Here is a 20,677-nt window from a genome sequence, read left to right on the forward strand (position 1 = left end):
TGGCTGGCTACAGTTTAATCACCGTTTTAGAAATTTACCTAACGAGATTTAAAATAGAGCTATCTCAACATACAAATGAAATTGAGGCTGTTCTCAACAACTAAGTGATTTGGCCTCTTACATAATGCATTTCATTGAATAGACAGTGTTACCGTCTCTGTAGAAGGAGATTCCGCAGGGCTGAAAGTTATCTACAGTAGTTGTAAATTCAGGGTGACAAAAGTGGGAGAAATCAATAAAGCATCACCGCAGAATCCATGTTACAGAATTACTGGAACCAGGATAGCACTCCCAAATCTCGTTTTTAACAGATGTCAGTTGTGGAGAGAATGAAGCACATGTCACGAATACTGATGAAATTTAGTGTGTGTCTTGCGCCCTAAGATGCTCATTTATATGTATTTGTCATTTTCTCTATAAAAGAAAAGGAAACAGCTATCCCTCGGAAGCTCTCCTTAAGTCAGGAAGTGCGCTTCTTGTCAGCTGTGGGCCAAACTGTTTCACACCCAGGAGTGTGTAAAAAGTGGACAAGAAGGCGGAAGCAGCAGGTGTGGCATTCACTGTTTTGCCGTGTGAGTGGATAAAACTCGACTTGTCCAACCATCCCGCACTGCACCTCCCCATTCCACCTGAGCCTCAGCTCTCCCTGGACATGGACACAGGCGTGAAGTGGAAGATGGCGGCCGGAAGCAGAAAGAATTCAGGACAATTTGTTCATCAGCACCTTTGCTCCTGTCTCCTTACTGATGCCATATGATACACCCATCTTTTCTAACAGGAGCGAGATATTCCAGGGGCTCCACCACAATGAGAGCTGAGAGTTTCTTTTCTTTTCTTTTTAATGTTTATTTATTATATTGAGAGAAAGAGCATTGAGTGTGGAAGGAGCGGAGAGAGGGTGACAGAGAATCTCTGCACTGTCAGCAGAGAGCCTGATGCAGGGCTCGAATTCACAAACCATGAGCTCATGACCTGAGCCAGAACCAAGCGTTGGATGCTTAATGGACTGAGCCACCCAGGTACCCCAGCTGGGAGTTTCTTGTGGGCAATATTTGCAGTATCCTTTTAGGACAAACATAGATTTTAGGAAACAAACTAATTTACTTATCTTTGAATCTTAAAGCCAGTAAGACCTTAATTTTATGTGAGGTGTGTTAAATTCAATATTAAAATGCTAACAAAAAAAATTAAATTTAAATAGTGGGATCTAATGTTGATAGAGTGTAGCCATGGGACTGCAGTAATGGTTTGGGTAGGATGAAATCAGAATGAAGACCTCTCACATCCAGCCATCTCCTTAGACCCCGTGGCTTCCAGGGAAAATACTGGGTATAGAATATACGAGAGGGATAGTGTAATCCCAGCCCCCACTTTATGGTAAGATAACTGAGGCTTCGAGAGAGGGAAGGGGACCCGCAGGAGAACCACATGGAGAACTGGCACCGTCGTGACTCCGTACGTTTTCTGCTTTATCAAAACGTCTCTCTACAACTTCCATGTGTCCACCAGGTTACATAAGTTCCTGGACTGGGGGTTAGACCTTGTAAATAGTGATATAACAAGCAGCCTGGATAACAGGGCAGAAGAGAGAGAAAGGCAATCATTTATTGAGTGCCCACCATAAGCCATTTAGTGCGCAGGGCATAGCACTTACATTGCAGCTAATGCTTCCGGGAACTGTGAAAATCATATAGGAATCATTATCTTATGAAGATGAGGAAACTGAGTCACGGCAAGAGGATACTTTGTTTGAGGTGACACACAGCTAGTAAGTTCTTTGTTGTTTTTGTTTTTCTTTTTTTATTTTAATTCCCGTACAGTTAATATACAGTGTTGTAATAGTTTCAGTTGTATGATATAGTGATTCAACACTTCTATACATCACCTGGTGCTCATCACAAGTGGACTCCTTAACCCCCATCACCTATTTCACCCATCCCCCCACCTACCTCCCTTCTGGTAACCACCAGTTTGTTCTCTTTTATTAAGAGTCTGCTTCCGGCGCCTGGGTGGCTCAGTCAGTTGAACATCCGACTTCAGCTCAGGTCATGCTCTTACGGTTCACTGAGTTCAGCCCCGCATCGGGCTCTGTGCTGACAGCTTAGAGCCTGGAGCCTGCTTCCGATTATGTGTCTCCGTCTCTCTCTGCCCCTTCCCTGCTCACACTCTGTCTCTCTCTGCCTCTCAAAAATAAAGAAAACTAATAAAAAAAAAAAAAGAGCTTGCTTCTTAATTTGTCTCTCTTTTTTCCTTTGCTCATTTGTTTTGCTTCTTAAATTCCACTTATGAGTGAAATCCTATGGTATTTGTCTTTCTCTGACTGACTGATTTCTTTCTTTCTCTTTCTTTCTTTCTTTCTTTCTTTCTTTCTTTCTTTCTTTCTTTCTTTCTTTTAAAGCAGCAGGTAAAAGTTTATTAGAGTAAGATTAGAAAGGAAGAATAACAGGAAATCTCTCTTTACAGAGAGGGGACATTCGAAAGTGAATGACTTATTTCACTTAGCATTGTAATTTCTAGCTCCATCCATGTCACTGCAAATGGCAATGTTTCATTCCTTTTTATAACTGGATAGTATTCCATTTTATATACACACATACACACACCATGTCTTTATCCATTCATCTATTGATGGACACTTGGAATGCAAACTGGTGCTGCCATTCTGGAAAAACAGTGTGGAGTTTCATTAAAAAGTTAACAATAGAACTACCCTATGAGCCAGCAGTTGCACTACTGGGTATTTACCCCAAAATACAAAAACACTAATTCCAAGGGATACATGCACCCTTATGTTTATAGCAACCTTATCTACAATAGCTAGTAAAGTTCTTTGATTCCATGGCCCGATACACTCTGACTTCCTACCTGTAATGAGCAGCAACTGTAAACCCAGGAAGTATGCATCTATTTGAAAACTCCAGATCCCAAGAATAGAAACGGAATGGATAGTGTTTTAAAGAAGACTAAAGAAGAGAACAGAGGAAACATAAGTTAAAAGCACTATGGGAGTATATTCAGCAATTCAACTCTTAATGTGTAGGAGGGAAATGTCTTAAGATCTTTGAATATACCAAATATGCAAATGCAATTAGAACATATCATGTAACTTCACCCATAAAATTCAGTGAAGGATACTTGTCATATTAAGAACCTACAGGTGAGCAAATAAGTTCAAGGTCTCAGTGAGTTAGGATGCCTGAGATATGATCACCTCTTTGCTTAGGCTGTCATAACAAATGCCATATACTGAGTGGTTTGAACAGCCTTCACAGTTCTAGAGGCTGGAAGTCCAAGGTCAAGGTGGCAACAAGGTTTGGTTTCTCCTGAGGTGCATGTATCTTTTTGAATTAGTATTTTTATTTTCTTTGGGTATACACCTACCAGTGGAATTACCGGATCATATGGTAATTCTATTTTTAATATTTTGAGGGACATCCATACTGTTTTCCACAGTGGTTCAACAGTTTGCCTTCCCATCAACAATGCACGAAGGTTCCTTTTTCTCCACATTCTTGCCAACACTTGTTGTTTCTCATGTTGTTGATTTTAGCCATTCTTACAGGTGTATGGTGATATCTCACTGTGGTTTTGCTTTGTATTTTTCTGATGATTAGTGATGTTGAGCATCTTTTCACAAGTTCGTTGGCCATCTGTATATCATCTTTGGAAAAATGTTTATTCATGTCTTCTGCCCATTTTTTTAAATTGGATCATTTGTTTTTTGTGTGTTGGGTTGTAGAAATTCTTGGTATAATTTAGATATTAATTCCTTATTGGATACATCACTTGCAAATATCTCCCCCCATTCAGCAGGTTGTCTTTTCGTTTTGTTGCTGGTTTCCTTTCTTGTGCAAAAGCTTTTTATTTTGGGGTAGTCCCAACAGTTTAACTTGCTTTTATTTCCCTTACCAAAGGAAACATCTAGAAAAATGTTTCTATGGCTGATATCAAAGAGATCGCTGCCTATGTTTTCTTCTAGGAATTTTATGGTTTCAGGGGTCACATTTAGGCTTTGGTCCATTTTATTGTTACCTGTGGTATAAGACAGTGGTCCAGTTTCATTCTTTTGCATGTAGCTGTCCACTTTTCCCCATGCCATTTGTTGAAAAGAAGGTCTTTTTCCCATTGGATATTATTGCCTCCTCTGTCATAGATTAATTGGCCATATAATCATGGGTTTATTTCTGGGCTTTCTATTCTGTTCCATTGATCCACATGTCTATTTTTGTGCCAGTACCATACTGTTTTGATTACAACAGCTTTGTAGTGTATCTTGACATACGGGATTGTGACACCTCCAGTTTTGTTCTTCTTTTAGAAGATTGCTGTAAAGGTCTCATTTTCACTTAATTACCTCTTTGAAGGCTTTCTCTCCAAATATAGTGACATTCTGAAGTATCGGGGGGTCAGAGCCTCAACATATGAATCTTAGGACACAATCTAGCCCATAATGCCCACTAAGTAACTATTTCCATTGCCACAGCAGTGCAAAGCCAGGTACTAGAAAAACGACAAACCTGCTACATGCCATCAACATTCAGCGTCACCCATAAAGATTCGAAGCCCTCTACTATTTGAATTCAGGCCCCTAAGGGTCTATTACAGGTTTTAAATTTTAAAAAATAAAGGTGGGAAAGGTCATGATTCAACAACCTTTGGTCACAACGGTCTAAACCAGGGGTCAGAAAAGTATCGCCTGCACATTAAATCCAGCCTGCTGACTGCTTCTGCAGGTAAAGTTTTTTGGCATGCAGTCACATCCAGTCATTTAAAGATTGCCTCTGGTCGCTCCGGAGCTACAATCACACAGCTGAATAGCTGTGCCGGAGACCCAAGACCAAAAGTATTTACTATCTGGCCTTTGACAGAGATAGTTTGCCAACTCCTGCTTTAATCTATGGTAGTCAGGTTTTTGTTTTTTTATTTTTATTGTAGGACTTTTCAGGATCTGGAAAATATATGCTTCAAACTTCAAGGGGAGGATATACAGTAAAACTGCATCTTGCATTGGAAGTAATTTCTAAAGTCAGTTCAAACTGAAAACTGTGAATGATCAGAACGAACACTGGGAATCCCTTAGGGAAAGTGCCACACCATACAGTCTACCATCGCACATCATCATCAATATGGCCAGGTTTTCCTTCAAAGTTGCAACAGATAAAATTGCTTTTGAGCACCACATGAAAGAGTTGGCTTTCTTTACGGGCCCCTGTATAAAAACATGCCTACGAATCGCCCTCGGCATGGTAAGACGCTTGAAGACACTGAGAACTGCCAGGAGGGTCAGGATACCAACTCACACTAACGTCTTCAATTTGCCAAAGTTAAATATGCACTCGATATGACTTTGCAGGAGGTGGTTGTTGTTGCTGTTGTTTGCACTGTTTCCCAATTTAACCTCTCCCATCTCATGCCCCCAAGCCCCCAGTGCCAGAAGCTTATAATAGGACCTGTGTTTCATGGCATGCATTTAAAGAAATGCAGAAATACTAAAAAACATGGGTATTAGGGACCAATCAACTGAACAGAAGACATGTATGAGGCTTTCTTAACACTAATTATAAAAGAAGTGTAGGACAAAGCCACAATAAGACACCACTTAATACCCATTAGGTGGGATTTTTTTTTTAAGTGAAAAATAACAAATGTTGGTGAAAATGAGGAAAAGTTAGAACGCATTGCAGATGGGGATGTAAAATGGTGCAGCCTTTGTAGAAAATGATTTGAAAGCTCCTTAAAAAATTAAACATAAAATTACCATAAGATTCAAGAATTCTGCTTCTGGGTACATACCCCAAAGAATTGAAAGCAGACGGTTATGCACCTGTTCATACCTGCATTATATGTTATATTGTTCACAGTAGCCCAAAGGCAGGAATAATCCAAGTGTCCACTGACAAGATAAATGGATAAACAAAACGTGGTATATACATACAATGGAGCAGTATCCATTTTTAAACAGAATGGAATCCTGAAACATGCTACATTGTGGATGAATTTTAAAAACACTACGGTAACTGGAATGAACCAGATGCAATAGGACAAATATTGTATGATTTCACTTGCATGCGGTGCCTCGAGTAGTCAAATTCATACAGATGGAGAGTAGAACAGAGGTTATCAGAGCATAGGGGACTGAGGAATGGCAGTGATTGTTTAATGGGCGCAGAGTTTCAATTTGGAGTGATGAAAAAGGTTCTGGAGACCGATGGCAATGAAGGTTTTACAACACTGTGAATGTACTTAATGCTGCTGAACTGCACATTTAAAAATAGTCGGAAGGGTAAACTTTTAAGCTTGAGAGAGAAAAGAGCACAAACACGGGAAGGGCAGAGAGAGAGACAGAGACAGAGAGAGAATCCCAAGCAGGCTCCACACTGTCAGGGCAGAGCCCGTAACAGGGCTCCATCCCACAAACTGTGAGATCATGACCTGAGCCAAAACCAAGCGTCGGACACTTAACCAACTGAGCCACCCAGGTGACCCTAGAATGGTAAAATTTACATTATGTATATTTTACCACAATAAAAAATGCTCCAGAAAAAAAATAAAAAAGAAATGTAGGAGCATAATTGCAGGGATGGGGATAGAGAGGGCTTAAATTGTTTATACAGAATGTCTCATTCTGCTAAAAAAAAAAAAAAAAAAAAAAAAGGCAGCCAACAAATCTTTGGCCTGCTTAGGTGACAACATCATAGCTTGGAAGACAGAGGAAGCAATAAAGGGAAGTGTTATTCCAGAAAGACCTTTAGGTGATAGAGAAATGAAGCAGAAAAGTGATCACGTGCCCTTGGAGTTCAAAGTAGTACTGGCAGGGATGCTGGGGTCCTCACTTGGCTCCTCCCGGGCCCGAGTCTTCTTCCAGCACAGCCTCACTGGCCCCTTGTCCCCACGCTCACTCCCATGTTCACCCTTCCATTCGCCCCATCCACTGTCCACTCAGCAGCCTGAGTGCTGGCGAAAATACAGCATTACGCAAAGGATGATGTGACAAACTCCTGTCCGCATCACTGTGCCGTCACTCAAAATGAACTAACGTTGTTCTTCGCATTCATTAACTCTTTTGAGAAATAGAACCACATGGAACTTAAACCCTTCCAGTTCACACATGGATATGCCTGTGTGTGTGTGTGTGTGTGTGTGTGTGTGTGTGTGTGTCCAAAACAACATATCCTACGGTAGTGTAGGTTTTACAGTTTTTATAAAGTATAGCATGCTGTATATTACTCTGTACTCCACATTGTTTTTGAGACATCTTCATTTTGGTCCATACAGATCTAGGTCATTGACTGTTGTAGGGCACTCTATAATACAACCATACCATAGTTTAATTCTCCTTTTCTGGACTGATGGCTATTGGGCGGGGTCCAATCATGACAAAGGATGCTCCGATGGACACCCTTCACAATCCTCCTCCAGAGTCCAGATCCCTCTGTTCAGTGGCAGAGGCTGTCCCGGCCCATTAGTATTGTGGCAGCCCTGTGTATACCTGCAGGACTTTGTCCTGGTTAAGTCCAGCTCTCCTGGGGGCATCTGAAAATGGGAGAGAGCTCTTTTGTGAATTGGGGGTGGAGGAGAGCAGGGATGCTAAATTTCTACAGTGCATGAAAGTCTCGAGGGACAGAGACTTGCCCCTCACAAAAATACCAAGTGCCCCTCCTTGGAGAAACAATGTTGCTAACTTTCTGTCTGCAGGAAAATCTGTTGCTGAATATGTGCATTCTCAAGTGTAACTGGGGGATGACAACTTATTCTCCAAGGGCTGTTTATCTCAATTCCTTGCCAAGTTTTACTTGTCTAATTCAACCTTTTGAATTTCTGCTACTCCGACAGGCATAAAATGCTATGCTGGGATTTTAAACTGGCATTTCTTGCTTTTATCAGTGATGTGGAAAGCCTTTTCACATTTTTATTGCTCATTCATGTCTCCCCCTCAGGACACGGACTGTTAGTAAGTGGCCCATTTTTTCTACTGGGTAGTTTGACTTTTCCTTATTGATTTACAGGAATTTGCTAGAGATTCTAGAAACCTGGCTTTTATCAGTTATTTCAGGTTGCAAATATCTTCTATTGGCTTGTCACTTACCTTTTAATTTTATGGCATTATTTTGTGCAGAAGTTATACATTTTGACATAGTGAAATCCATCAACTTCATCATTCTTGAGTGGTTTTGTGTCTCTAGCTTACAAAATCTACGTTATCCTAACGGTATAAAGATACCTTCTTTTTATCTCCCTACAGGTTTTGAACTTTTACATTTTATACTTAGGTTTTCAATTCGCCTCAATTTATTTTTGTACGAAGTGTAAATCTAGAAACTTATTCTTCCATAAGGAGAAATAACTTACTTCTGATACTCATTTACTTCTGATATTCTATGTTTTCCATTCTGAATTTCAATGCTTCCTGTGTCTATAGGGTCTACAGGGAAGGGTCTATATTTGTTCAGTCTCTATTCTGTCCCACTGATCTATTTTTCAATACCCCTATACCAATAACATAATGTCTTAATTACTATGGTTTTATAAATATTTTGATAATTAGGGGAAACCTTCATTCCTTCTTCTTTTGCAAACCTCCCTTATTACGTTCTTGAATTTTTATTTTTATTATTAAAAAAATTGTAATGCTTACTTATTCTTTGGGGGACAGGGGCAGAGAGAGAGAGACAGAATCTAAAGCAGGTTCCAGGCCCTTAGCTACCAGCACAGAGCCTGACATGGGGCTTTAACTCACGAACCATGAGATCATGACCTGAACCGAAGTTGGTTACTTAACTGACTGAGCCACCCAGGTGCCCCAAATTCTTGCATTTTTACATTTCCATTCAATTTTAGAATGCTGTTGGGATTTTGTTCAGAACCTCAAGGAATTTATAAATCCTTTCTTCAGTAAAAATCAGCATTTTATAATATTGGTCTTTCCTTTCCATGTATATGGTATATCCTACCATTTCTTTAGTTCTTCTTTTGTGGTTCCCAGTAACTTTCTCCTGAAGTAGTTGCACATTTTCTTAAAACTGGACTCCCAGTTTCTATATAATTTTGAGTGCTGAAGTGTTTTTTTTTTTAAAAAAACAAACTCAGATCTCATGATATCAACTGTCCTTCCCTGAATGTAGGTCTCCTGAGGCTTTCTATTACACTTAAAATAGAATCCAAACTGCTTACTGTGGCATGATTACAGTATGTGGCTTGGCCCTGTCTTCCTCTTGAACTTTAACTTGAATCTTGTGTTAGCCCTGCCAGTTTTCTTTATACATGCCAAATATATCAAGCTAATTTCTCCTCAGGACCTTGTCTTTGCAGCCTCCTTTTATGGAAACTTGTTCCCCAGATATGCACATGGCTGGTTTCTTCTTGCCACTAAGGCCTCAGCTCAGATGTCACCTCTCAGGCTGTCCCTTCCCACTAGAGAATAGCCCTTCAATCATTCATAATGGCATAGCTCCTTTATTTCTTCACAGCTCTTGTCACCATTTAAAATTATCTTGTTTAATTCTATTGGTGTTTCTCCATAATAGACTGTAAGCTCTACATAATTGGGACCCTGCTGTCTTATTCCCTCCCATGTCCTCAGCACCTCAAATGGTTTCTGGTACACACAAAGTAGTCAATGAATAGGTACTGAATAAATAAGTGAGTGAATAAATGAACGAACTTGGATTTCACCTTGTCCCCTGGTTGATCCTTCTATGTCCTCTTATATCAGCGAGGTGTTCCCTTTCTCCCACTGGCCACACACCAGCAAATAAATAATAATTTGCAGACATTTCTAGTCTCTCAAAGAAATAGCGTGACCATAGGCATACTTATAAAGGGAATTCCAAACACATCTGTGTTCTGAAAATCCAGGTTTCTAGCTTATATGGAACAGGGAAGCCTTCATTCTCCCATTCACCCTATTTCTACTCCCAAGAGATAACCATCGACAGTTTCTTTGTGTAGAGTCAGAAACTTTTTACCCATTTACTTGTATGTATGTATGTATCTAGCTATCGTCTATCTATCACAGGTGAGAGAATTTGAATGACTCAATATGGGAAGTTTTATTCTTATGACAAAGTATTATTTTTCATTGGATCTGAGTTTGTTAAAAAAGCAGATTCCTACTCCCACCTCTAGAGGTTCTGATTTCACAAACCAGGGGTGGGTCCCAGAAATCTTCATTTTCGACAAGCATCCTAGATAATTCTGATGCAGGTGGCTCAAAAACCACTCTTTGGGAAATGCTCCCCAAGTCAAGGCCATTTAACACCATCCTTATTTAAGGCCATGCATCCTCCTGAACACTAGGGGGCAGATGGAGCCACGTGCATGCCCGGCGTTAAGATGTCACAACCCCTTTGCTCAGAAAGAGGGTGTGGCAGATACTGAGCCTCCATTGAGACCCCAAGAATCTAGACTGCTTGTGAAGCCACATCAGCAATCAGGAAAACAGCTCAAAACTGAGAAAACCTGGGTTCTAAATTCCACACTGCCCCGCACCTCAGTTTCTTCACGTGCAAAATGAGAAGTTGGACCAGATAATCCAACAAGCCCCTTTCCACACTAACATTTTATGAGAAACTTTAACATCACATGGATTTCTTTGTGATTGGGCTATGGTTGATTTTGATCTTGTACCTTCCAAATTTTCTAGGACGGGCTTAGGTTATTTTTATAATGCAAAAGAAAATAATCCAAAACATTTAAAAAGATTTTTCTCATCGTTACTCCAACAGCATTTTCACAAACTGAGATGCTTCTGTTTCAGTGCTAATGTTCACTACTCTCCATGAATACAGAGAAACAACAAAATCTCAACGCGCCTAGGTCAAGGCAATTTAATGCCATTCTTGCTTGTTTGAAGCAAATTTAAAATTTGCTCAATAGGAAAAATTGAATCTGTGACTCTATGCAAGATGGTAAACATGGAAACGAAACAGCCCAAGATTCAATCTCAGCCCAAATCTCATACTACACGGAGAAATGAGCAATATTTAAATATTTAATAATACCTTGTAATTTTTATAGACTCCTGGGCTTCCGAGTTTCTGACAAAGTAATCCCCGAGCCATAATTAACAAAAAAAGGCAACCTTCCCAAAAGTTTTCCAGAGCACAAGTAAACTCCTCAAAGTACTTCCTTGGCAGTGAGTGTGTTGGGAATATTGGCATACCAGGAGTAAACAAGAGCTAGAAAGAGTTTGGATATTACTCTGAACTGATGACGGATGTTGGCTGAAATGGCTTTTAGGAAAAGAAGGTTGTGATTAGAAAATCATGACATTTCCAGCACTCATTTATTAGCATGTCTGGAAAATCACAGATGAGAGATAACAGAGTCTTGGCAACCTGAGTTCCATTCACAGGATGTTTACAAATAATTAACTGCTATTCAATCTTCAGAGTCATTTGGTCAGTGTCCTAAAGGCAAAGCAAGGATACAGACACCATAACCAATCACTGTAGGTGGTCTCCTAATAAAGACTTCCATTAGCTACTAGTTGCTCAGACCATAAAACTATGGATGCTTTCCCCACCACTTCCCATTGCTCCAACCCTCGCAGCACTACCACTATGGTCCGCCCCTTGATTTGTTCCTATCTCCTTATTTCTAATGCCACCAGTCCAGTCCAAGCCACAATCATCTTTCCCTTAGACTATTTCAACAGTCTTCTTATTAATTTCCCCACTTGACCCAAGACAATCCCTTCTTCACGTAGTGGCCATATTTACACATCAGATAATTTTTCCCCCTGCTTAAAGCCCTTCAATAACTTCTCATCATTATTATTTTTTTGAGAGAGGGTGCAAGTTGGTGAGATGCAGAGAAAGAGAGAGATAGAGAGGGAGAGAGAGAGAGAAGTGGGGCTCCCCCAAAGCAAGGCTCAAACTCACTCAAAGCAGAAATCCTGCTCACCCAAAGTGGGGCTTGAGTACACCGATGTGGGACTAAAACTCAAGAACGGTGAGATCATGACCTGAGCTAAGTCGGATGCTTAATGACTGAGCCACCAAGGTGCCCCGATATCTTCTCATGTTCATGGAATAAAACTTAAGTTTTATCTGCTCTCCACCTCTGAAGCGTCATTTCACGACAGTCCTTCTTCCACCCTTGATACTTCCCACATTTGCTTCCTTTTCCTTCCTTACTTTGCCAAGCTCATTCTCACTTAAAGTCCTCACTGCTCAGATTACTGTTTCTCTAGACTGTCACACAGCTGGTTCCACCTCATCTTCCCAACTCAACATGCAGGATCTTCCCTGACCACTATATTCTGTATGGTATCAACCTGCATTTGTGTTATTCTCTACCCTTGAGTATTTCCAGTATGATCCTGAAATTACATTGTTTATTTGATGGCTACCCACCCCTCCACTAGAACGTAAGCTCCCCAAGGAGACCGACCTTGCTTGTCCTATTCACTGCTGAACCCCCAGAGTCCAGGACAATGCACACAGTACTCAATGACTTTTTGTCAATGGGACACCTGGGCGGCTCAGTCGGTTGAGCGTCCGACTTTGGCTCAGGTCATGATCTCACGGTCCACGGGTTCGAGCCCTGCATCGAACTCTGTGCTGACAGCTCAGAGCCTGGAGCCTATTTCAGATTCTGTGTCTCCCTCTTTCTCTCTCCTCCCCTGCTCACGCTCTGTCCCTCTCTGCTCAAAAATAAACAAACGTTAAAAAAAATTTTTTTTTAATGACTTTCTGTCAAATGAATGTATGTGTTGTTTTAGATTCAAGCAGGACCCAACTTTTCAGTGCTCCCTGTCCATTCAGAATCAAAACGCAATTACCTGCCCCTGCTACAAATTGTTAATGTGCAGAAGAGACCTATGCTTCTCCAAGAACAACCTCATCGTTACCCCACAATTAGGTTAGAGCCTCCAACTTAGAGCTCATTGCTCTGAAAGCAGAGAATTCTTGGGAGATGTCAGATGAAGCTTAAAACCTCGTTGACAAGCTGACTCGTACAGTGTATCTTGACTTGGAGGAATGATTGTGTAGCTTGTCAACGCTGGAAGTGAAGGGTTTACGGTGTGAGTGGGTGGATCACTGTGTCACATGGCCTGAGGCAGGTGGATATTTTTAAAATGCTAAGGAAATCTGCTAGGATAGTCTGTACACTAGCCAGGCATTCAATCGGGGGGAGCTCATTTGGGGCCCAGATAAGAGGTTCAACTAATTTCACATGCGCCCCATACCAAGGTAATTTCACTCTGACTGGCAGAGTGAACTACGGAGGGTTAGCAACAGGCAATTTTCTGCACAGTATCATGATATATAAATCATTTCTACCAGTTTGTCATCTCTTTTGTTTCTCGGGGCAATTCCAAAGGTTGGTCAAATACTTATTACACCGATTTTATTGTATGTGTGTGTATCAGACTCCATCTCACAATGAGTAAATACTGAAACTTGATTTGGAATCAAAATCTTGGAAGATCAGTGTTTAGGGAGTATACTCATAAACCAACGAAAGATATTGCAAAAGGCATTTTATTATTTTTTATTTTTGAAAGTTTATTTATTTGAGAGAGAGAGAGCGTGCATGCGCCCATGAGTGGGGGAGGGGCAGAGAGGGAGAGAGAGAATCATAAACAGGCCCTGCACTCAGCACAGAGCCCGACGTGGGGCTCAGTCCCACGAACCCGGAGACCATGACCTCAGCGGAAACCAAGAGTCAGACGCTCAACCGACTGAACCACCCAGGTGCCCCAAAAGGCATTTTAAAAATCAATTTTAGGGGCGCCTGGGTGGCTCAGTTGATTGAGCGTCTGACTTCCGCTCAGGTCATGATCTCACGGTCCGGGAGTTCGAGCCCCGTGTGGGGCTCTGTGCTGACAGCTCAGAGCCTGGAGCCTGCTTCGGATTCTGTGTCTCCCTCTCTCTCTGACCCTCCCCCGTTCATGCTCTGTCTCTGTCTCAAAAATAAATAAAAAAAAAATTAAAAAAAATTTTTTTTTAAATCAACTTTACTGAGGTATAATTTACATACAATAAAATATTCCCACTTTAAGTGTTCAGTTCATCAGATGCTGACATATATTCACTTCTGTACTTATCAGCGCAACCAAGACATAGAACATTTCTATCTCCTGAAAAGTTCCATTATGGTCCTGTGTACGATACCCTCCCTCCTACTTCCTACCTCTGCCCCAGGCAACCACTGCTCTTCTTTCTGTCACTAGATATTAGTGTGCTTTTTCTAGAATTTCATAGGAGTTGAATCCTATAGTCTAAATTTTGTGTGGTTGGCTCCTTTCGCTCAGCATGATATCTTTGAGCTACATCCATATTGTTGCACATACTCATAGTTTGTTCTTCTTTTAAATTATTTTGTTTTATTTTATGGTATTCTATCGTATGGCTAGACCCCAAACGGTTTATCCATTTACCTGCTGATGGGTATTTGGATTGTTTCCAGTTTAGAGCTACAAAAAAGGCAACCGTATCGACACTCCAGGGCAAATCTTTGCATGGACATATATTTTCATTTCTTTCCTGTAAATACCTTGGAGTGGACTGGCTGGGTCTTCTAATAAGGGCATTTTCAATTTTAGCAAAACTGAAAAGTGTGTTCTAAATGGCTTTGCCACTTTAAATCCCACCCGCAGTGTGTGAGAGTTCCAGTTGCTCCACGTCCTCACCCACACTCGGTATTGTCAGTCTTTTAATTTTAGCCACTTTAATAGGTGTTTGCTGGTATCTCATTGCGTTTTGAATTTGCATTTCCTTGATGCTAATAATATCGAGCATCTTCTCAGCATGTTTATTGCCCATTTATATAACTTACACAAAGTACAATTGGAAAGATAAGAAATATAAGTACTTGTATCTCTTATGTGCAAGAACTTGCCTTATTTTAGAAGCAGTTTTGAAAAATGCAAGCTGAAGAAGATATATATAAAATATTCAGACTATAAAGTTAAAATATATTTAGAGGCTACATTAAAACTAATGAAAACAATAACATGGTAGAAAAGATCCACATTTTATTAGCTTTGTATTCTATACCGCACATTCATCTAATGCTCTAAGAAACCAGGAAGCCTGAATTTGCAGAAAGGGGATGAGATTAAATTAACTTGATCTCAGCGAAGAAGGAAAAGGCTTGGCCCTCTTCACTTCTAATTATTCTCTCTTCTCTAGACTTCATTTTATAGACCATAGGTTCAATTATTCACAGTATCTTTTTATATCTAGTCTCATAAAACTGTAAGGTGAATCATTACAAAATTAATATTCAACGGGCTTTATATAACTCTGCTTAATGCAATGCATAACTCAGATTTTTATCACCCCAAGGCCTCTCAAGATCTATAAATGAAACCAACTTAATAAAAGACCATGTATTTTAACTCTAACATAACCTACACAACCTCAACACTACATAACCACTCAATGTAGACTAGACAACCAGACATGACAGAAATGGACTGTATATAGAAGGTCAACCTGTGCATGAAGATTCTGATGATGACAACCAAAATTTTGCTCTGACTCATTTGTTTAGAGGAACTCATGGCTCTAATGAAAAGGAGATTAATTTGCTTCCAGAGCATTCACACAGGAATCACTGTACATTTTTTACACCATGTGACCCTAAAAAATTTTCTGATTCCTAAATAATTGTCCCCTCCTAGGAAGGACAAAAGCTAGTGAATGCATCTACCAAAATCCACCCTCTAATCTCTACCCAAATACATGTACATATTTCCAACCACGAAGGTATCTTAAAGATCATTCAGTCCAGGGGCACGTGGGTGGCTCAGTCAGTTAAGTGTCTGACTTCGGCTCAGGTCATGATCTCATGGTTCATGAGTTCGAGCCCTGCATCGGGCTCTGTGCTGAAAGCTCGGAGCCTGGAGCGTGCTTCAGATTCTGTGTCTCCTGCTCTCTCTCTCTGCCCCTTCCCCACTAGCATCCTATCTCTCTCTCTCTCTCTCAAAAATAAATACACATTTTTAAAAAAAGGTCATTCAGTCCAATGATCACATTTTACACAAAGAAAAGGCAATCAAGGCCCCGACAAGTGAAATGACCGGTTTGAAGTCAGACAACTAGTTGAGAGGAGCCGGGTGTTAAATTCAGATCTCGGACTCAGACTCCAGAGTCCTGTGATTTTTTTGCCCAAGACTTTTTTTTTCTCCTGTTCTCAATAGTTACACAGGGTAGATGTAGACATTGCTATCCTTTCTGATCTATTTTAATGTCCTCAAATTAATAGATGCGAAAACTAAGGTTCACAACATGAGGAATCACGGCTCATCCAAAGTCGGGGAGAGAGTCAACGGCAAAGCTGAGACCAGTGACCACTCCTATGGTTTACAGCTTGATGCTCCTCTCTTCATGCCTGGCTGCCTTTCTTCTCTGGTGGGCAGGATGGTTTCCTGTCTTTTCACCATTAAGTGGTCTTGGCGTGTTACAATCCATTCGCCACTTCCATAATGAGTAAGTTATGCCGAGATCATTTGAAAAGCCCACAGTCCTAGGTTGGTACCAAGGCTCTGGCAACATCTAACACACAGCTGTTGTGAGGATGCACATTCCATTTTGACAAAAGACACGTGCCTGGGTCTTGTCATGTTGGTCTGAGATAACGTAACGTGCAGAAAGAGGGACCAGCAGGGAAAGAGAGAGATTACTTCCCCAGACTCTCACATAAATGATTCTTTCTTTGCATAATGGAGCTCTAAATAAATAAAATACAAAATGAATGTTTACAACATTACAGTTGCTGCGAAAATGGCTATAGAGTTTTATGCCTATCTGTATCTTCTCCAGGGAAAACGGAAATCAACATGAGTTTTGTAATGGTGGGGAGGAGAAGGGACTATCATTTATTCCTTCATATGTCCAAGAGAGCGAGGCCCCAGGGATGCAACAGTGCTCAGAAGAGTAGTTTCTATCCTCCAGTGAAGTCTCCTGGGAAAGACAGACCATTAACAAGCATGTAATAGGTATGTATAGACACATAAGAAGACAGGGTTTAGAGGGCAAGTGGCCTGGCCTGAAGAATCCTCAACAGTATGATCATGTTCAAGTGGAAAGGAGACATGATTCGGAGCCAGACCAAAGCGTGTCGGAATCCTGTTTCCTGCCACGGTAGGTGATCTTGAGCAAGTCACTTCCAACTTTGTACTCCGTTTCCTGATTTGTGAAACAAAGCTAATAACTCTTACCCTGTGGGAATTAGGTCAGATATCGAGTTAAAGTTTACTAAGTTCCCAGGGGAGCCTGGCCCAGAGTAGTGGTTCCATATATATTTGTCAAATGCATGAAAGCATCATTATGAAACATGCATTGGCTGTCTAATAGCAAAAGGGGCACCTGGGCAGACAGTGATAAAACACAGAGTAAGGAGACATGAGTCCTGTCTTATACCTAGGGAGACTGAGAGTATCTATTCTATTATACATATATACACACACATATGTGTGAGCGTGCCTGCGTGTAACAAATACAGAGCGAAGCCAGAAAGAAGCACATTTGACATGGCTGAGTCAGGGAGCGCTGTACAATAGGACCGTCTAACAGAAACAGAACATGAGCCACAAAGGAGAGGCACATAGGTAATTTTCAAACGTCAGTAGCCACTTAATAAAAGTAAAAAGAAGCAGACAGAATCAAGTTTAGTAGCATATATGACCCCAAGATAGCCAAAATATGATCATTTCAACATGTGACCATTATGAGTTTACGAATGTGATATTTTGCACGTACAGAGTCTTCGAGCCGTCTTTGTATTTTATCCTTCCATTACAGCTCACCTTGGCTTAGCCACCTTCCAGGTGCTCAGTACTGCGCGTGGCAAATGGCGTCCATACTGGAGAGCGCAGTTTCAGAAGTCTGGAGATGAGAGAGTTTGCTGAAGACAGAGGCTGCCAGGTGGGCTCATGGGGGAAGTGGGGCAGGAATGTGCCCCCTCCTGGCACAGAGACTTTGCTGCAGCACCTTATAGAAGCCTCCTTCTCCTGGCTCCTTTGGCCCCAGGGAGTCCCTAAATCTACTTCCTGCTACTGCAGGGACCGCACTCAGATTTGGTTCTTACTCTTTGCTGGTACCTTCAGGCTCTCAGATTGTCCTTTCCTTCCTGGCACCCCCTTACCTGGCATACTGCTTAGGGTATGGGAAGCACATATATGTAACAGCAATTTCTTCTTTGCACAATATGGCTCTATACAGGTACATACAAATAAATACAATGCCAGGTAAAGACCTGAGATAGCCCAGCTCTGGCTCCCAGAGCCACAAGGCCTGCAGAGCCCCAGTTTTTCTCCAGCCATACAGAGTTACGAGCTAAGCAAATGCCAGAACCATTCCTAGCAAGAAACCAGTCTGTGCCTGGGCTCCAAGCAGGGGACAGGTGGGCACAGGGCCCGGCTGTGGGGAGTGCCATTTGGCAGAGAGATACTAGAGGAAAGGGGAGGAGACAATGGTCTGACTCCTTGTGTGCCCTTCGTGGCCAAGTCTATTTTCTAAGGTGAGATGGAGTAGAGAGACCTTTTCCACGTGGCCAAGTATGGTGGTGACACGCATGACAAAAGAATCTGGAGGATGAACAAAGCACAAATGGGAAAGAAGCACATAAGAGGACAGAGGCAGAAGCCGAGAAACTAAGAGTCATCTTGCCCACTGTCCCCCAACAGCTGGTGTGCCCTCACCTAACAGTTCAGGTGTCCCCACCACCAGGGCCCATGATGGGTCGCAGTGGTGGCTGGACCTACATCAGCCTCCATCTCCTTAGTCCTGTCTTTTTCCACAGCCCAGTGATTAACAGTACGACCACAAACTTAGGCAATCAACTACATAAGAGGAGTGGATTGGGTGAGGAGGCAGGAAACGCATTGTCCCCACACCTCTGCCCTGCCCCAACAGTAAAGTCACTACTGGTTTGAAAGAGGATGGAATTCAGAGGGGTTGCCAATCTTAGTTCAATAATATCTTTACCAGAATGTAAGTCCCAGTACAGAAAGAGCAAACCCTCTGACACACTCAACTTTCAGCAAGTGGGAATGGGACCCCGGTGTGCCTCGATCTTGCAAATTTTGCAAAGTCTTGAGAAGGGATTTTATGGGACATTTTCCAGTTTTAAAATGGTTGGAGCTATGTCAACAAAATTTTACACACTGTACGGGGCCACACTGTGTGAGCCAAAGAAAACTGACCACAAGGCTGCCAGCTTGAGATTTCTCCTCTAGTTCAAAGAGCTATGGTCATGGTCCTGTTCCACCATCGGGCCATTTGTAGCTTCTCAGCTCAATTTTGTTCTGAGGCTTAATTCTGATCAGGCAGATGAAGGGCTGAGCATAGTTTCTGGCACATCGTGAAGGCAGTTAATAACTGATGTCCGCTAGCTCTAAAGAACCTCTGAGATTTAATTCTAACCATTATATAGGGATCAAATCACAGGATGTCCCCAGAGACAAAACATCTGAAAGAGGGCTCCTCTCCCTCAAACGATTCCCTATCTCTTCATTTCTGTTTCATGGCTTAGATTTACGCCACTTTCATTTTACTTTGTCGATTCATGAAACTCAATTTGTTGCACAAAGGAAGTAAGAAAGAAAAAAGGTCAGCCCAGGTGAAAGTCTAAGCTGGTGTTAAGTTTTCTAGAAAGTAGTTTGGCAATGCCTAGCAAATAAAAGGCTGAAAAAAAAAAATCGTATGCCTTTTGACTCAGCGATTCCAGTTTAAGGAATTCAGCCTAAGTAAAAAATGATGGTTTTTCATAAAGATTTAATTCCAAGAATTCTTATGACCGTGTAATCTACAACAGAAGCAATTAAGGAAATTAAACACCCATGAATAGGGAATTTGTAGCAAAAGTTATGATACACGAAAGCGTTTAACACAGCCGCCCGCGTGACTTTCAGAGCACTTACTGAGTTCACAGTGTGTCCCCTGCAATAAATGCCATGAAAGCAGAGTCTCTGGTCCATCTCGTTCACCACTGTCTACACTACTTTCCATGAGCTGGCACATAACAGACACCCATAAATATTTAAATACATACAAGATAGCTTATGTAGTATGATTCTGTTTTTGTAAAAAAAAAAAAAAAAAAAAAAGACATGTATTTCTGGAAGTACGTTATTACTATTTTTCCCTAGAACAGAACTCAGCAAACTACAGTCCCTGCACTAGTGGCCAGTTTTTGTAAATAAAGTTTTATTGGAACACAGCCATGTTCATTCTTTTACACGTTATCTATGGCTACTTTTGCACTAGAATGCAGAGTTGAGTTGTTGCAACAGAGACTGCATGGCCAAAAAAAAGTTGAAAATATTCACTATTTGGCCCTTTAAAGAAAAAGTTTGCTGACCCTTGCTCTAGATGGTAGTTCTTTCTGAGTGGTCTAACATACATATATGTATGTGTGTATCTATGTGTGTGTCTGTCTACATATGTGCATGCATATACGTATAAGTGCAATTTTTTTACACTGAACACAAATTATATTTGTAACCAAACAAAAATGAGAATTATTTTTACAAAAGAAAGAAAGGATTGCCGGAAAGGAGGAAGGAGGGAATGAAGGGGAGTAGGAAGGAGGGAAGGAATTGCTTATCCACATTTATCACTATAAAAAAATTTCCACAGGGGTGCCGGGGGGGCTCAGTCGGTTGAGAGTCTGACTCTTGACTTCAGCTCACGTCATGGTCTCATGGTTTGTGGGATCGAGC

General features: G+C 41.3%; 1 protein-coding gene across 7 annotated transcripts in view; it reads right to left on the bottom strand.

The window, feature by feature from the left end:
- The window catches only part of FRMD4B (FERM domain containing 4B), a 324,897-nt gene that overhangs the window by 222,196 nt on the left and 82,024 nt on the right, over positions 1-20,677 (bottom strand). The gene's annotated exons all lie outside the window — the stretch shown is intronic.

This window comes from Leopardus geoffroyi, chromosome A2 (genome assembly GCF_018350155.1).
Source record: "Leopardus geoffroyi isolate Oge1 chromosome A2, O.geoffroyi_Oge1_pat1.0, whole genome shotgun sequence".
In the NCBI taxonomy this organism is placed as follows: Eukaryota; Metazoa; Chordata; class Mammalia; order Carnivora; family Felidae; genus Leopardus; species Leopardus geoffroyi.